Source organism: Brassica napus, unplaced genomic scaffold (genome assembly GCF_020379485.1).
Source record: "Brassica napus cultivar Da-Ae unplaced genomic scaffold, Da-Ae ScsIHWf_1544;HRSCAF=2146, whole genome shotgun sequence".
Taxonomy (NCBI): domain Eukaryota; kingdom Viridiplantae; phylum Streptophyta; class Magnoliopsida; order Brassicales; family Brassicaceae; genus Brassica; species Brassica napus.
Genome location: NW_026014962.1, coordinates 5,001 through 20,000, shown reverse-complemented (window position 1 = coordinate 20,000; position 15,000 = coordinate 5,001).

The window sequence follows — 15,000 nt, the reverse complement described above, 5'->3', positions numbered from 1 at the left end:
TACATTGTCTAACCATTGTCCAGTGGCATACTTGACTCATGGTTCAGACAAGAACAATATGATCATCCGCGACTCGATCATCCAAAAGATACTCGACCATTCTTTTTTTTTTTTTTTTTTAAGGGTTTCTACATTCTCCCCCCGTTAACAGAATTCGTCCTCGAATTCTAAGGCTCTGAGGGGCCTCCTTCTTCCATTACAACGTCCTCTCGGAAAAACTTCGGGTGATCGGTTTTAAATCTCGCTTCATCCTCCCAAGTAACATGAATCCTGTTTTGTCTTCCCCAGAACACTTGTACTTGAGCAATCTCACGATTTTTGAGCTTCCGAATACGCCGTTCTCCTAATCTGATTGGTCCTTCCGGATACGTAAGGTTTGTCTCCAACTCCTCGATTCTCTCGGGCTCAACAGTACTTGGATCCCGTATATGTTTCCGAAGCATGGAAACATGGAATACTGGATGTAGATGCATATCTGCTGGCAGATCCAATCGGTAAGCTACCTCACCAACTTTCCTGATGATCTTGTACGGACCAATGAACCTGACCGCAAGTTTCCCGACCTTGCCAAATCTGTCCTTTCCTTTCTGTGCAGTAACCTTCAAATAGACCCAATCTCCTATCTCAAAAGTTACTTCTCTTCTTGACTGGTCTGCGTACTTCTTCTGACGGTCCTGAGCCTTCTTCATGTTGGCCTGAATCGTCTCCAGTTTAATCATGGTCTCCTGAACAATAGGTGACCCAAACATTCTTCTTTCGCCCACTTCCGTCCAACACATAGGCGTATTGCATGGCCTTCCGTATAATGCTTCATAAGGTGACATCCCTATGCTCGAATGATGACTGTTGTTATACGAGAACTCAACCAACGGTAAATGCTTCTCCCAAGTTCCTGCCCAATCGAGAATACACATCCGCAGCATGTCCTCGATGGTCCGAATGGTCCTTTCCGTTTGGCCATCTGTTTCTGGATGGAACGCCGTGCTTCTGTACAGTTTAGTTCCCAAGGCTTCTTGTAGTGCTTCCCAAAATGATGCCGTGAACCTTGGATCGCGATCTGAGACGATGTCAGAGGGTACACCATGTAACTTCACGATTTGGTCGATGTACAGCTCGGCCAAAACTTCAACTTTATCAGTGTCCCGCATAGGCAACAAGTGTGTGACCTTGGTTAACCTATCCACAATCACCCATATCGAGTTGTTCGATCTACCTGGAGCAATAGGTAATCCAGTGATGAAATCCATGGAAATAGAGTCCCATTTCCATTGAGGTATCGGAAGACTCTGCAACAATCCTCCTGGAACTTGATGTTCCACCTTGACTTGTTGACAAGTTGCACACTGAGCAACCCATTGTGCTACTGATCTCTTCATGCCCGGCCAATGATAGTATCTTCTCACGTCTCGGTACATCTTCGAACTTCCAGGATGGATACTGAGTAAAGAATGATGTGCAATCCTTAGTATCTCATCTCTCAGCCCTTGTCCTTTAGGAACCGTGATCCTCCCATTAATTAGCAAGGTTCCGTCCTCCGCCAAGTAGTATCCCGCATTATTTGGCCCGGCTTGTCCTTTGAGTTCTTCAGCAATCTTCAGTAACTTCTCATCCTTAAGTTGTTCTTCTCGAATTCTCTGAATCAAGCTGGCCTGATTCACCGCTTGAAGTCCCAATGGCTCGCTTGTCTGCCCTTCCAAAACGACCAACTTCACTTGTTTCAACTCCTGGTTCAATAGCTCCACTTCTTTCTCTAAATCTGCGTCCAACTTTCTTCGACTTAAGGCGTCCGCAACAACATTCGCTTTACCAGGATGGTAGCGAATCCGTATGTCGTAGTCTGCCACAAACTCCATCCACCTACGCTGGCGCAGGTTGAGATCTGGCTGAGTGAAGAGGTATTTAAGACTTTGATGGTCCGTGTATACCTCCACTTCTTCTCCATACAAGTAAGATCTCCAAATTCGCAAAGCGAACACCACGGCCGCTAACTCCAAGTCATGTGTACTGTAGTTATCCTCATGCTTTCGTAGTTGTCGCGAAGCATATGCAATGACTCGCCCATCTTGCATAAGAACACAACCTAACCCAACGCGTGAAGCATCCGTGTAAACCGTGTAAGGTTTACCTTGCTCGGGCAAAGCTAACACAGGTGCGGTCGTGAGAGCTTCCTTCAACTTCTTGAATGCCCTCTCGGTTTCTTCCACCCATAAGAAAGGAACTCCTTTACCGGTAAGTTTAGTTAAAGGCTTTGCAATGGAGGAAAAGTCCTTAACAAACTTCCGATAATAGCCCGCAAGTCCGAGAAAACTCCTCACTTCTGTCACAGTGGTAGGTCGAGGCCATTCTCGTATGGCTTGGACCTTTTCTGGATCAGCAGCCACGCCCTCTCCTGATACTATGTGACCCAGAAAACCTATCTCTCTCTTCCAAAACGAGCACTTGCTGAACTTGGCAAATAGCTTCTGATTCCGTAACCTCTCCATAACCAGTCTCAGATGCTCTTTGTGCTCTTCCTTACTTCTCGAGTACACCAGGATGTCGTCAATGAAAATGATCACGAACTTATCAAGGTAGTCGTGAAACACTTCATTCATCAAGCGCATGAAAGCCGCAGGTGCGTTCGTGAGACCAAAGGGCATAACTACAAACTCGTACTGCCCATACCTCGTCCGAAACGCCGTCTTCATAATATCTGACTTGGCAATAGGAATTTGGTGATACCCTGATGCCAAATCAATCTTCGAAAACCAACTAGCTCCCTTTAGTTGGTCTAACAACTCGTCTATCCTCGGAAGAGGATACTTATCTTTTATCGTGATGTTGTTGATACCACGATAATCGATACACAACCTCATGCTTCCGTCCTTCTTCTTCACAAATAACACAGGAGCTCCCCAAGGTGAAGAGCTCGACCGGATGAATCCCTTTTCCAATAGATCTTCCAATTGTTTCTTTAGCTCGGCCAACTCCGCAGGTGCCATCCGATATGGTGCCTTAGCTATAGGTTTTGCTTCAGGCTCCAAAGTAATGGTAAAGGGATTACTCCGAGGTGGAGGTAATTCCTTTAGTGGTGCAAAGATATCCTCAAACTCTTGGACCACTTCTATGTCTTCGACCTTAACTTCATCATTAGTGGCTCCTCCACTAACCGATAAGGTCACCAAATATACTTCCCCGTCTTGAAACAAATCTTGTACTCTCATTGCTGCTACCAAAGACACGGTCATACTAGGACTGATTCCATAGTATACCATCTCTGGTCGTTTACCTCTGCCGAACAACAACCTTCCCTTTCCACAGTCGATCTGAACTCCGTAGCTCGATAACCAATCCATTCCAAGGATTACCTCGTACCCTTTTAAAGGCACGACTAACAGATCTGCCACAAACTCTTTGCCTTGAATGACCAATGGAACATTCTTGATACACTGATTTGCTTGAAGGGTTCGGTCTGCGGGGGTCAAGACGGCCACGTTTATCCTGTCAACCACAAAACAATCCCAAAACCGGGCAGCTACTTCAGGGGTCACAAAACTATGTGTTGCCCCCGAGTCGAACAATACATGTGTGGGTTTACCAGCAACATGTATGGTTCCTGCCACAGTAACCCAATCAACAATATCTCAATCACAAAAACTAATCAAAATTCTCACAACCATCAATCATCATCCTAAATTTCTAAACGCGCAACCTAGCGATCAAGCAATCTATAACTAACCAGCATACTAACTAGATTCCAGCAACTAAATTTCCATTCAATAAAAAGAGGAGGTTAAGCACCCACAATACCTGTGATGGGACCGCTTGACGGTCCTGCATTGTCTGGGTTTTCTACACCTAAGGCATAAACTCTACCTCCTAGGTTTTGCTTCTTTGGTGCTGGCTCAATAGCTGGACGGCTAGGAGGAGCTCGGATTGCGAGAGGGGTCGCAGGGATTGGCTTGTTTGGACATGACGATGCATAATGGCCCTTCATACCGCAAGAGAAACAAGTAACATCTTCCATCCTTATAGATGAATAACCCTGCTGGTTACTCCGTTGTCTGTTGGGACAAAACTTAGAAATATGTCCCGGTTGATCACATATGTAACACACCACAGTGTTACCACGATTGTTGGCTTGGCCTCCAAATCCTCGCCCTTTTCCTTTGTAAGATCTTGGACCCTTGTTGAAATTTGGCCTTTCTCCTTGGCTAAACTTGGTGTGTCCACCAGAATGTGGTAAGGTCTTCCTTTCAGCCTCCAATACAGTTTCAACATTAACAGCTTTTTCCACTAGCTCAGATAAGCTGCTAAAGTTGCTTCCAGCTAAACGACTTCCAAGCTCCGGCTTCAATCCGTACATAAAGTTACGGATCATAGTTGCTTCATCTTCACGCCCATCAAAGACATGTCGCCTCAACCTTGTGAACTCAGATTCGTAACTCCTCACTGGCCTATCTCCTTGAACAAGGTTCATGAACTGGCGCTCCAATCGATGCTTTGCTTCTGGAGGAAAGTATTTCCTCTCAAACTCTCCCTTGAACGACTCCCATGATGTGATGTTGTGTCCACGCTGTCTGTCTATGCTGTCCCACCATCCTGTGGCGTCGCCTTCCAAGTAGTACACAGCGATCTTCTTCTTATACTCCTCCGGGCACTCCATGGCTTCAAAATTCTTCTCCATCATAGTAATCCACTTGTCGGCCTCAATAGGATCGGATCCTCCTTTGAACTTGTAGGATCCAATGTTCTTCATGGTAGATAATAGCTTGGAAACTTCAGGGGGTTGAGAACGCCTGCCTTGGTTACCAAGTGCCTCGGTCATCACGTCATGTAAAAGCTTAAGGGTGTTTTCGGTTCCATGATCTTGTGGTCTTTCGGTGGCATGGTTGTGATCTGGCCTTGGGTTTGATTGAACGGATTGATCATGTTGATGTCTCTGGTCCCAATTATGACTTGGGCCAATACTCGCCAAACTGTCATCTCTCACTCTAGTCCTGTTACCGTAAACAGGAAAAGATCTTGTTCTCTGCAGAGGGCTCCTATCGTGTCCAAACATCTCACTAATGCCATTTCCATTATCCTGATCTGATCTGTGACCCAATCCTCCGCCTGTCCAATCCATACCCTCTCCCCATATCCGACCTCGTCCATCATCACCTGTCCCGCGATTAGCCATCTGCACACAATAAAAAGGGTAAGTCATATTCCTACCACGGGAAGCGGCTGGTTTCCTAATCATCTTTTTGCGACTCCTTTGACTCGATAAAACCGTTAAAAAAGCACTTGTGTCACGCCTGGACGAAACCATGCTCTGATACCACCTCTGTAACACCCCCAAACCGTTCTAGGCATAGGTCAAACCACCGGCCAACAATCAAACAAGAACATGACCGACGGCCCGACCGTCTACCAAGGCTCAGGAGCGCTACAAGACGGGTTAACGGGCAATCCAGCCAAAGTTACAAAAAGTGCAATTCGTAACTAGGCCAGGCCGCCCACTAACACGTCCCGTCAGACCAAAGCCTAAGGCTTCTCAACCGGTACTCCAATCTGACGTTGTGTTAGCTCGGACAAGCTAATACCAGAACAACAAGGCAGTTTCACAAAACATTCGCTTTATTTATCTTATATAATATCTGGTTTACAATACACAAAATATTATACAAGTGGTGGCATGCCAAGAAAGCGAAAGTACATACTTATAGTCTGAAAGCGTCTTAAGCAAAAAGATGCAAATCTACACCAGCCAGCCTAGCCTCCCGCGCTTTCTACGAGCTCACTACTGGTCACCTGAAAACAACAACGAGTGAGGAGTGTTGTGAACAATAGAGAATTCGTGTGTAATTGTTCTGTGTTATTATTAATCATAAAAGGGGTTCCTTATATAAGGATTACAAGATAGAGATAAATGGAAAGAGTACTTATCCTAATCCTATATGAAATAGGAAATCTACTAAATACATAGAAAAGGAAAACATCCTAATACTAAGTCGGCTAGGTGATTGGCCGACTCTCTCTCCTCCTTGCCTTGCTGCGGTCGTCTCTATCTCTCTCTTAGGATTGGGTCGTCCTTCTCTCTCTCTACGGGCCGGTTCCATACCGGGCCTGGTTATGGTAATCCACATATTGTTTATAACACTCCCCCTTGGATGCCATAACCATATGTGATTTGTATCATGCACGATGTTGCCTCATTAAAACCTTTCTAGGAAAACCAAAACCCAAGGTGGAAAAATGGAAACCGTAGATAGGAAAAAGAGTACAACGCACGACACTCCCCCTCATAACTATATCCATACAGGATCTGTAGTACGCTTCATGTTGCCTCGTTAAAACCTTATCAGGAAAACCCAGTGGGACAAAACCATGATGAAGGAAAAAGAGTACAACACGCACTACTCCCCCTGATGTGAACCTCGGTGTAGGTTCTACATTCCACGCATCTAATGCGTGATCTATCCTATCTGTATAGAATGGGAGTAATCGGTCAGTTTCTGTACTGAACCGTAATTGAGACCACTTAGACCTCTTAGGTCGTTTCTCATGTCCTTTGACATGTAGTGTCCCGGTTAAGCATGTGTGCTAAGCAATGTCTATCACATTGTCCTCAGGGATCACTATTAGGTCTTTACAAAACGTGTTTGTATGTGTCCATGGCCTAGACGTGTTTGTCTACTTTCGAACTCCTTACTTTGGTGATTTATGTTTACCATTTGACCATGTTTCAATCTGGCTGATCCATGTCCAGTTCATAGGCCACGTCCATACATGTCCACTTATTAATCTTATGAGTGTTCAATGATTATTGCTTTGAGGTTTTATAATCTCTTATCATGGCTCTGCGGCCGAACACTCTCATGTATGGACATCGATCTTTCTTGCCTTAGGTAATGCCTTATTCCAATCTTAATGGCGTCTCATGACCTTAGTTGCTGTGGATCATATCACACGCTGAATATATATTATTAGGTCATGGACTTCAACGAACTTATGGACTACAATACTTTGTATCCGGTTGATTAAATATTTCTTCTCAATCCCATGACAGAGTCTTATGGGAATAGATCATACAGCAGTAGACTGTTCTGCTATGCCGGATCCTTACTTAAGGGATCTGATTATTGGATCACAACCTGATGGTTGATTATTTCCCTACTAGCTCGTGATCAAAAGATATGAGCCGGATGTCCTCGGTAGAAGGGGCCGGACGCCCTTGGATGGACAGAGCCGGACGCTTATAGCCTAAGGGCTGGACGCTTTTGGCCAGAGAGACGGATGCTCTCAGCTGGTGTGCTGGACGTTTTAGCCAGTCACCCACATAGATTTCATTCTATATTTACTAACCTCCTTTAGGTTTAGTATAAGCACAAGGAATTTCTTATAAAACCTCTTATGTATATGGACTGTTTATTGGATTGTCTTTTATACAACTCCAAAATCAATGATCATGTGTGATCAATTTCTTTTACTATATGCAGCTGCTTTTCAGTCCGTGAATCAGCTTAGGAACGAAGCTGTTCTTCCATTCTATATTATCTTATCCAGTGATCCATATGCTGCTTACTACATCTTTGTATCTATTTTCTTTCTTATGACCAGACTATTGTCAATTTCGAAAATCTGTAGCAGCAATCACCACATAGGAGTTTATCTCCTTATAATCTGTTCCTTTGATCTCTGTGAGCACCTTGTGTTACAAGCTATGATCTAATGCTGTTAATATGAAGACATGGACACTCTAGGTCACGTGATCATGTGTCTTCTCTCACGGTTTCTTTATCTCACAAGATCCATCTATTTCACTGGTTTATCGGATGGCGTTTCTGTATATGTACATGGCCAATACGCTCATCTCTCTTTAGATACTTTGAACCTCCACGTCTATCTTTCTATTCTTTATAATCTTTATGATTCTATGATTGTATGATGAGTACTCATTCGTGGGTTCTCTGATCCTCGCTTATCTCTTTATGTTCAAGTGCTTTTCTCTTATGCATCTTTATATAGATGTTCATGTGTGTGTGTGTCGACACTTTCATGAGGTTCCATTATGTTCCAGACATGATCTGATCACTTTGAGATTTCATTATCCAGGACCCTTGTTACCTAGTAGCTTGGCGTCCCAAGACTACTTGGTTTGGTACCTTGGATGTGTAGCTGGCCAGCCTTTATCTCTCAATGTCTGGTATGGTTTCTCTTATCATGAACTCGGATCTGTCTATGCACCTTTCTCTTTTCTTTCTATCCGAGGTTCCTTTTATCTTATGGAACACTTGGTCTATCTTCTATAGACTCTTATAGCAACTTGATTATGTCTCTTCAAGGACGTTTCATTTGGTGCTAAGCTGGTTATGACTTAGTCATTCTTTTCGGGTCAGTGTCTGGCATCTCGATTAGCTTCTCAATTGGCTATCTTTATATTATCTTTCTTTGGACGTCTTATATCATAATGTATAGTCCGAGGATCTTGCCAAGACAATGATGGTTAAAACCATTCTTATCATTCATTTACTTCTTTCTTTATCCAGCTTATAATCTTTCTCCTTTAATGTTTGGATAGTCGGATGCTTTTGGTCATGCAATCCGTACCTGGCCTTTATTCAATCACCCATGTTTTGGCTCAAGGTCTCTTTGAATTCGTGGAGAAAGTGTTACTCCTATCCAACATATATTTCCAGTCCTCTTATGAGGTTCCATCTTAGACGGCACATATATGTATGTGGTGGTTTATTTCAAAATCTCTTAAGATGGTATGTCTGGTTTTAATGACCCGTATTCATTCTCTAGATGGGAATATCTATGCTCACTTATATGGCCTGATGCATATGATCTTATTATCATTCTGTACATGTAAATTCATTATGTCCCCAAGCATATAGGTAATGGCCGAACCTTTTATAGGTAATGGTCTTTCCGGCCGGTTATGGCCTTTGCGGCCAGGCTGTTGTCTCTCATGGTCTCTTCGGCCTCTTTGGCCGAGTCATGGACTGTGTGCGGTCAAGCCTGCACTATTCAGACAGGTCACGACCAAGTCATGGCCAAGTCGTGGCCAAGCTGTTTATAGGTGATAGCCTCTTTGGTTTGGCCGTTTGTATCATGGCCTCTCTTTGGCCGGGTGATGGCCCTTTAAGGCCGAGTAATGGCCAAGCCATATAACATGGTCTTTAGACCATAGTACACGAACTTGTAGTATTGATCATGGGTTTATCCTCTCTCCCCCTCATGACCATACTATAAGGTCGTGGTGCTTTGGGATTATTAAGCCTAATGAGTTTCCCTTTTGTGTACATGTTTCACAACGTGAGATCTTTACGGGATAACTCTGTGCCTTTACAATTTCTTTGCATCAAGTTTATACTTTAGGATGGCTAATCCTATCATGCCATATAGTGTAATTTCGTGGGCTATGTCTTGATGGTCACCACTTCTCTTGCCTCTTATCATACTGATCTTGTAGCATAGTTTAAATCAGTAGAGATCATTGGTATAGTTTTCGATCACTTTCTTTCAAGGTCTTAGGCGATTTTTCTTTCAAAATCTGAAGGAACTTGTTTCCTTCTAGTTTGTCCATTGTTTCTTATTTGGAAACCATTCATTATAACTCAATGGACCATGTTTTCTTTGGGTGTATATAATGCCTTATAGGCAAATGCCTTAGCCATAGTTTCTTTACTATGCTTACTATACCATTCATGATTTCTTGGTTTTATGCCCTTTAGGCCATACTTTAAAACATCCATATGTTCAAGTAAGATCAGGCAAGATTCAATAAACTTAAAACCAATTCCATTATATAAAAATCGTGAATGATCCTTAGGTTAAAACACAATTGTAATCATAAAGCAATAAGACTAGTCGTATCGAAAATTTGGTCTATGCAAGAAGCTGTCATGCGATTAGATCAGTATAAGTGGCGAAGCCTTTTGTTCTATACTGTTGCAGTATGACATTCAACACATGGTATGTGGAATAGGACTTCTCTAGTAACTCTTTCTTGGTTACTATTTCACCACAAAGTCTCAGCACCGAGACTGTCTTAAACAAGACTGAGTTGTACTCATCCATGACTTTGTAATCCAAGAATCTTAGATTCTTCTAGTCATTTCTAGCCTTTGGAAGCAACACCGTTTTATGGTGGTAATTTTTATGCTGTAAAGCATCCCCAAAAGTCTAGTGGATTTTCCATAGTGATGTACTGATCTTTTAGACCTTCAATGAGATGATGGAATATTGTACCAATTCATTCTCATTGTTGTCCTTGGTGATTGTATCACCAAGTCCCTTTTCGATATCTAAGTCACATTGTCATTTAAAATTTCGGTTCACAATGTGGCTCATGCAGCCGCATGATATAGCAAGCTCGGCCACAAACAAGTTCCTTACGCATCTATGAAAACAATCGATCATGGTGTGAGTCAGGTCACACGGCCATGTTAGTGTGATACAGCAATCTTAGAGATTGGTTCATGTTATAATCTGGTTTATATATCCATCCGGATATAAGGCCATACGGCTTTGCAATGTAATGCCTTAAACTTTCACGATTATTATGTGATACAACGATCTTAAGGATCGGTTCATGATGCAGTCCGGGTCATATGTGATCATCCGGATGCTAGGCCACACGGCCTCTTAGATATGTATTAAGCCACACGGCTTTTAATCTATCAAGGGCACAAGGCCACGTGTGTGTGCAATGCATTAGACCTTACGGTCGTCCAATATGATTCATGACAAAACACAATGCCACACAATACATATCAAGTTTACCAATTTCAAGGTTGGTAATGTTTCAACTAGATTTTAGGATCAATCAATCTAGCAACCTAACTCTCATTCAATAACAATATTAAAACTTTTCAATCCTTTAAAGTTTTAAGGTTTCAAGGCCTTTAGAATTTTAAAATCGAGATTAGGGTTTTAAAACTTTCAAGTAACCGATTAAGGGTTTCAAGGCCTTTAAGGATTTCGAATTTAGAGATTAGATCTATCAATCAATCTATCAATCCTAAACCTCAATCAATCAAGATTTCAATCAAGCAAGAGCACTTTTAAAGTCGGATTCTAGCTTTTAAGGTTTAGGGTTTTGATTCAAGATTTAGGGTTTCTTATAATTTAAATCAGAAACTATAGAACAATCAAACATGTTCTAGTTGGAATCGATTTCAATCTAGTGATTATGAGATGATCAATTTTTAACTCCTATTAATTCTAGGGTTTGATCAAGAACTCTTAGATTGATCGGTATACCTCTGTTTGTAGGGTTGAACCGGACCACCAAGATGGACGGATAAACCTCGGACGCGTGCTGTCTATTTCGCGAATGCAAGCTGATCTAGATTGCGAGCTGTCTCACTTGGATCGTGGACTGGCTTTGTTTTGAACAGGGAGCTGAGGACGTCTAGGATCAGAAACACCTTAGGGCTGGATCTGATCGGATGTATGCAAGCCAGAATTCAAGCAAGAACAATTTAGGGTTCTTCGCACTAACTCCTCTTCAGCTCATGAAACAATAAAACAAAGAGTATTAGATTACATGAACATCATAATCTAAACAATATATCATCAAATAACTAAGGTATGATGAACTTATCTTTCACAAGATTTGAATTTGGCTAGAAAATCTTGTTTGCTCGGATTAGGGTTCCAAGAACTAAGTCGGCGCCGTGTATTGTTGCTGCGAGTGTGGGCGCGTCTGAGATCGGATCGACGAACGGTTTGCGCTGATAAATTCGTCTCGTCAAGAGCTTCAATTTGATATGTGGCTCGTCGTCTGGTTCGTCGGGGTTGGAGAGATCGATCGATTTGAAGTTCCGCCTGATTTAGGGTTTATGTGTGACGGATTTTAGGTTATGGTTTTGTCTCAGGGTCTGGAGACTATCGTGCTGATAACGTGTTGTGAACAATAGAGAATTCGTGTGTAATTGTTCTGTGTTATTATTAATCATAAAAGGGGTTCCTTATATAAGGATTACAAGATAGAGATAAATGGAAAGAGTACTTATCCTAATCCTATATGAAATAGGAAATCTACTAAATACATAGAAAAGGAAAACATCCTAATACTAAGTCGGCTAGGTGATTGGCCGACTCTCTCTCCTCCTTGCCTTGCTGCGGTCGTCTCTATCTCTCTCTTAAGATTGGGTCGTCCTTCTCTCTCTCTACGGGCCGGTTCCATACCGGGCCTGGTTATGGTTATCCACATATTGTTTATAACAAGGAGTGAGTAATCTAGCATTACTCAGCGAGTTACAATCCCCCACTAACAAATACAACCCCTCGCTATCCCACCCCAAACAATCTAAAGCGAGAGGTTCACCTAACAACACAATTCAATAACAATAAGCAATATTCGAAATACGCAGCGGTAAACCATAGCAAGATAACTAGCATTACGCTAATTACTAGCTTATCACCAAACTCAAACTCGATTTAAACCAGGGTTTAACAACCCAAAACACGATATAATATATATAACAAACTCGGGCCCTGGTGACGTTAGGTTCCTCCTTCACTATCGGCAATATCCTATCTCCCTACCACAAAGGCCGGAAGAAGGAACTTTCAACCGACCGCGGCCCACAGTCCTTCGGGTCACCGCGCGACAGCCCACAGTCCTTCGGGTCACTGTCCCATTACACCGTCGTGTAATACTCAGCCATAGTACATGACACCGTTCGTCTGAGTCTTCCCGATCCAGCGAATAAGGGGTTTCCTTGAACCCGCCGGGTACGAGGTCTGAAGGAACACTAACTCACCCCAATATGCCTAGCATTGTGGGTTACACAAACGCTATCGGCCAATATACGATTAATACTAAACCCGGTAAAAATAACACAAGGTTTCAAGTAATAATCACAACACAATCAACCACATTCCAGAATCTAGCATAAAGACTAATTCCAGAATACCTAACTATCCACAACTTAGCGATATCATCTAAGCATTCTGCATTCGTTAACTAACCAATCAACCTAACCATTAGCATGCTACTACGGTTCTCAAGCAATAACTAAGCATGCTATCAACTTAATCAACATAACCTCAATTATTAACTACTCAAACCGTTACTCAGTTAAACCTGGCCTCCTGCCATGATCCAACTTCCAAGTAACGGGACCCTGCATAAAAACAACTCAGCAATCAATTGATTATAACTCACAGTTTTTGGTTGACCGTGGCCTTGACCCCAAACCCGACTTCTGTGATCCGAACCCTTTCGGTCTCCACTAGAACTGATCTCTCTTCACTTGAACAGAATCTTCTCCAAGTGCTGACTCAAAATCGGCAGAGTAACTGTTCTCGAAAACTGCCTAAATCGCTCGAAAACTATCGAAACTCGATCTTTCTTTCTTTGCTTTCTCTTTATGTTTTGAAGTAGGTTTGATGTGTTCTGGATGGATTGAAATGAGAGGGGTTCGTGGCCTATTTATAGGAATCATCAACCAATCAGGAACAAGCCGTGTGGCAGCCCGTGTGTCGCTTCGCATGGCTCCGGACGCATGCGTGGCGGCACCTCGTGCTCCACTTGTCCTTCAGCATGGCCTGCTCACATGCAAGGTGACACCACGCCCTCTACCTGTCTGGATGCATGGCCTGATCACATGCAAGCTGACACCACATCCTCCACATGTCTGGCGGCATGGCCCGGTCGCATGCATCGCGACACCTCGTGCTTGGCCGTTCCACCTCGTGCTCCACATGGCTGGCTGCATGCCTCAGTCTCATGCAGGATGACACACCCACGTCCAGATGGCCTGCTGCATGACTGAAGTGCATGCAGGTCGACACCCCATCTCACACATGGCTGGCCGCATGCTTCGGTCGCATGCATCGCAACACCTCGTGCTTGGCCGTTCCACCTCGTGCTCCACATGTCTACTTGCATGTACTGCAACACCTCCTGCTTCCCTTGACACACACTGTCAAGAGCCTGCCACCACGTCCTGAACTAATAAATGCATCCCTTCCAGAAGTCGGGGTTTGTTGCACGTATTAGCTCTAGAATTACTACGGTTATCCGAGTAGTAGTTACCATCAAACAAACTATAACTGATTTAATGAGCCATTCGCAGTTTCACAGTCTGAATTCGTTCATACTTACACATGCATGGCTTAATCTTTGAGACAAGCATATGACTACTGGCAGGATCAACCAGGTAGCATTCATAAATCAGGACAAGACCACGTCATATTCCCGCAAACACATGGAAAGTGGGAACAGACGCAGACTTGACCGTCATCTTTTGTCCGGAGACAAACGTGCTTAGCGGGACAGAATTTCTTCGGGTCACCTCCATAATATTTCTGCAACCGAGATCTCAGCAAACAGCTTATTCACCTTTGCGAACAATGCATAAACTATGCAAAGACGCAAGGATCACAAGTGCCGGCTTATGTGTTCACAACTTCCCCACCGAAGGAGATGCCGCAAACAAAATTTTAAGCAAAGCCTAACAATTCCTTCCAGATAGGTACGCAACACAGGCCCCGGATCAGTTCAACAAGCATAAAACTATGCTAGTGAAGAAACTGAGGAGGATAGTTGGTCTGTAGTTGGGTGCGCGAGCACAGAGCCTACAAACACTAGCTATCCAATCACCACTCATACGCCGAATGTTCATTGCGCCGCTAACATCAATCTTTCCAACCACTCTTGAGATGTAATAAAAAAAGCAACTGGAAGACGGATGAAACCAGGCCAAGACCATGCAAGCGCGAAAATTTGAAGTTAGGGGCAAAACGGTCCACCGGAAAATTCGCCGGAAAAGTTCCCGAAAAATTCACCGGGGACAATCCGGCCATCGACCTCAACCCAGCCCTCGATAGTGTTGGACCGAACAGTCCAACACTACGTACCCGAACCGTTCGGGTACTGGGGGGTAGGAGGCTCAAGAGAGTGCCTACCCCTTATATATACAAAACGCTTTTTTTCAGTCTGTCACCAGTAGACATTGGTTGTGTTCCGGGGAGTATTTTTAATTTAAAAAAAAAATACTTCGAATTTGAATCTGA